Source organism: Aythya marila (genome assembly GCF_965140915.1).
Source record: "Aythya marila genome assembly, chromosome: 1".
NCBI classification, from domain to species: domain Eukaryota; kingdom Metazoa; phylum Chordata; class Aves; order Anseriformes; family Anatidae; genus Aythya; species Aythya marila.
The window spans coordinates 162,897,286-162,902,157 of NC_139042.1; positions in this window are offsets into that span (position 1 = coordinate 162,897,286).

A 4,872-nucleotide genomic window follows, 5' to 3' on the forward strand; every position below is an offset into this window, starting at 1 on the left:
GGGCCTCTAGAGGACATCTGGCCCAACCCTTCCTCTTTGCCCAGGTGGCAGAAGGCTGTGTCCAGTCAGGCTATGGATGGATGAAGAGCCACAGCCTCGCTGGGCAGCTTCTTCCAGTGCTTGACCACCCTCATAGTGAAAAATATTTTCCCTCATGTCTAACTGGAATTTCCATTGCCTCAACTTGTGTCTGCTGCCTCTTGGCACAGATCCCCTCTCAGAAAAGTCTGACCCCATCTTCTCTGTACCCTCCACTGTGATATGATATCCCCTTTAGTGATATGTTCTTTTACTGGTAAGGGGCAATGCTTTGCTCAGGGATGTGGTGGAGTCACCATCCCTGGGGGTATTTAAGAGCTGTGTGGATGTGGTGCCTGGGGACATGTTTTAGAGGTGGACTTGGTAGTGCTAGGTGATGGCTGGACTTTATGATCTTAAGGGTCTTTTCCAACCTAAATGATTCTATCATTCTATATCGGTATCTTCACTTTGGGAGTGAAGGAAGTCTGAGTAGACCAATCTATTGCGTACGTTGGGGTCTGAAAGGTGGAAACAATATGGTACAGACAGGTTGATGTTACTGGCAGGTTAGAGTGCCTCCATTCAGGATTGTGGTTGTATGTCTTTGAGAGGAAAAATGATTAGCACATTTAGATACATCAGATCCAGATTTTACAGAGGTGATTAGTCCTACACATCTCAGCTCTGGTATCATCTTCATCCTCCGCAATTCTGCCCACTCCTCTAAACTGGCAGCCTATACTTCCAGGGGACCTAGCACATAAACCCACAGTCTTACACATCATAACTCTTCAACTTGTGCTGGAGCACACGTGTGGAAGTGAGCTGTTAGGCTTTTGGCTTCTCCTTGTAAGGTATGTTAGAATCTTGCCAAATGCCAGAGGTTTGTATTTGCTTTATACTTACTCGAGACATTTATTTATTTATGTAAGATAGGTTTCCTATAAAAATGACTCAGAATCACAGAATGATTTGTATGGGAGGGACCTTAAAGCCCATCCAGTTCCAACCCCCTGCCATGGGCAGGGACACCTACCGCCAGACCAGGTTGCCCAAAGCCCCATCCAGCCTGGCCTTGAGCACCTCCAGGGATGGGGCATCCACAGCTTCTCTGGGCAGCCTGTGCCAGGGCCTCACCACCCTCTGAGTGCAGAATTTCTTCCTAACATCTAATCTAAATTTGCCCACTTTTACTGGCTTTTACCCCCTTTTAATGGCTTTAAATAAGCCATTACCCTTTGTCCCATCACTGCACTCCCTGACAGTCCCTCCCCAGCTTTCCTGTAAGCCCCTTTAGGCCCTGCCAGGCCGCTGTCAGGTCTCTCCGGGGCCTTCTCTTCTCCAGGCTGAACAACCCCAACTCCCTCAGCCTGTCTTTGTAGGAGAGGTGCTCCAGCCCTCTGATCATCTTTGTGGCCCTCCTCTGGACTTTTTCTAACACTTCTGTGTCCTTGTGCTTGCCCCAGCACTGAACACAGGGCTCCGGGGGGGTCTCACAAGAGTGGATTGGAGGGGGAGAACCACCTCCCTCAGTGCCCTGTCCCTGCTGCTTTTGATGCAGCCCAGGATGCAGCCGGCTTTCTGGGCACAGTGCTGGCTCATGTTGAGCTTCTCATCAACCAACACCCTCGAGTCCTCTCCTCAGGGCTGCTCTCAATCCATTCTCTACCCATCCTATATTTGCGCTTGGGATTGCCCCAGCCCAGGTGCAGGACCTTGCACTTTGCCTTGTTGAAACTCACAAGGCTCGCACAGAACCACCTCTCAAGCCTGTCCGGGTACCTCAGGATGGCCTCCCTTCCCCAGAGTCTTCAATTGGCATTTTTTTTTTTTTTTTTGTAAGGCTCCTTCATTACAGCGCACCCCAAAGCCCAGGAGGTGCAGAGCATTGCAGGGGGAGCGCACTGGTCCAGAGCAACTGTGTCTAGAGCTGCTGAGGCTTGAGGCAGTTTTCAGAAGCTGGTTATGTCCCTATTTCAAGCTCAGGCTAATAATTGCCCTTTAAAATCCCCCACTGGTGTGTTTGTTGTATGTTTTGGTTTTGTTTTTGCCTCAGGGAGACATTTCTAAATTACAAAATGAAGCAGACAGAGGTTAGGCTGCAGGGCCACCACTCCTCCCCAGCTGCATGTGGCCACTTGAGGTTTGGCAGCAGCTTTGGCTCTGCAGTGCAGTGACACAGCTTCTGTTTATTTGCTCCTTAATGAAAATAAATGGAGATCAGAGGATCCTCAAATGTAGAGCTGAACACCTGAAGGCTGTTCTGGATTGTCTGGGGAACAGCGAGCTACCTGCCACTTCTATTACCCTTTGCACCTGATGAGTCCCAAGTGCGGCACGACGAGCTTGGTTCAGGCAGGTGTGGGGTCACCCAGCTTGTCACCCTGCCTGCAGCTTCGCAGAGGTGTGCACAGCTAATTGCCAAGCCCAGGCAGACGCTCCTGCTGTTCTGGCTGAAGAGCTGGTGATGAGCACTGGCTTGTACCTAATTGCACTGGCTCTAGAACAGCTAATTAGAGGCTCATTTCCACACCTAACAACTTAGCCAGGCAGTAGGTCTGCTCTATGTTATAGCCACTGTGTTGTAATGTGTAGGAGCTGCCATGCTACAGCAGAGCTGTACAGAACCTCTGCAGTGGCCTCACTCCCATGGCTGCTTTTATGTCTGCCACTCCTGTGTTCCAGCTGCCCTCCTGCCTCAAACTTCTCCCCTCCTTCCCCAGTAGCCTGCTAGCTTTTTCCAGATTTTTCGTAAAAAGTTTCCTCAAGACCAACCAGTGAGCAGTGAAGGAAGTGGTGCTAGCACACAGGTAGCAATAACATGCTAACATGGTCATGTCACAGGATGTACTGCAGTAAGGTGCTCATCATACTCTCCTTCACATCATAAACACCTCCCACACAGCTTGCTACCATTTGGAATAGTTATTTCCTAGTTTCACACTACCCCAACACACCTGTTGTTTCACATTCATGTTCAGCCCATCTTAACCTAAAATCCTCCAGGTAAAGCACCAGCAGCTCTCCCTTGTGATGATCAAGGGAATGCATCTGCATAGTATATGGTGACTACTTCAAATTGTCTCCCCTGTTACGAAGCAGGCTGAAAGTCAAATGAAAATGAAATATTTCAGCTGTTTAACTACCGTCCTGGACTGGCCTTCAAAAGGGTGGGGATTGAGGGCTAATAAAGGCTGTTAATCCTTTAACATTAGCTACTCACATGGCTCTCCATGTACAAGCCAGTTTTGCCAAGTCTGACCTCAAGTGATGCAGTAGTTAAGGTGGACATAGTAAAAGGCTCATTCCTGTAACAAAACCGACCAAATGTCATATGGCAAATGGATCTGGAGATGACAGGAGTCTTTAAAATCTGAAAGAGATGCTTTAAGCTGTAAAAACAGTAGATTCAACCCTGAGAAAAACTAACCTATTTTCCCCCCAATCTAAATAATAAGAAAGCACATGTAGAACATTTAATGTAAACCCTTGTGCATCTGCGTCTTGTCCTCTTTCCTTTAGGAAAGAATGATTTGACCTCAGATTAACCAGCATGCGTCCCAAAACTCAGACTGCACAGGGCAATATATGCTTGATATTTAGGAATGAGAAGGAGAGGAGGAGGATGGAGAGTCAGCACTGCCTAAGGCACCAAGGCAGTGACAACCTGTACACATGAAGCACGCCAGACAGGTGATGGAAAGGTGAGGTCATGCTCTGCAGAATTCAGAGCTTTTAAACCCAAGCAGGATCTGCGAGGTAGGGCCCCCCCTCACAGAATAGCCCAGCAAACGTCCACCTGGGAGTGCTACCACAGCCTCAGCCAGACTGACGGGACGTGCTCCAGAGGAGTTATCACCCCTTGCACTTTGGCACCGATCTTCACATGACTGCGTGAACACAGCTGTGTGCATCCCAGCATACGCAGGAGGCAGTGCTGGGACACAGCCCAGCCCTCTTGGATTCAGCCCCAAATCCTGGCTGCTGCAGACTGATGAATACCTCAGCATACCAGCTTTATCCTGAATTTTAAAACCAACTTTTAGCCTTTCTGTTTGTAATGACTGTTAGCATGTCCTCAGCATAACCACTACACTTTGAGCCTGCAGAGAGCTGCTACTGACAGCTCAGAGACGTGACTGATCTTATTTATTTTCACAGCATTTTTAATTCCAAGGCACCACGCGAGCAGCACTACTCATCAAGAACTGAGATGTGTCAGGGGGCTTTACTCTCTCTGCGTTTTAAACACTTCACAGAAAAAAATAAGCCAAAGTTTACTGCTGTGCCTGCATCTCTCTGGGCAATTTGGGAGTGTGTGGCCACTGCTGTTGTCCTCATAAAGAGATGGAAGAGCCCCATTTCACTCTCTGCAAAGAAATTCCTCTTTCATTGCCAGCCCAAGATGAAAAATAGTAGAGGAAAGTAATCATTGCCAGGATGCTGGGAGGCACTTCGTGAGTTTTGCAGGTCACACCCCGAGATACATAGGTTGCCAGTGATGTGTCCTCTCTGCATCTCTTCCACAGCCTATGCTAGGCAAGGTCACTGAACATTACACGCCTGAAGTGTAGTTGTGAGGTGAGGTTAACCATTAAAAAGCCACAGACAAAAATATTCCTTAAGATTTTATAAATGTTTAAAACCTGGAACTTTTAAAAGTATAAATTGCTCAACCGGTATGTCAAGAAGCACTGCTGAGGGAAGGGGAAGTTAACAACAACAAACCACTTCAACATGGTGTCTCTCCATTCTGCTTGGAAAGGCGCTCCACTGAAAGAGGTGCAGCCTCTTCGCATGACTGGTGTATCCAGCAATGCTTGATAAAACTTTAGCAAACAGAGATACTAT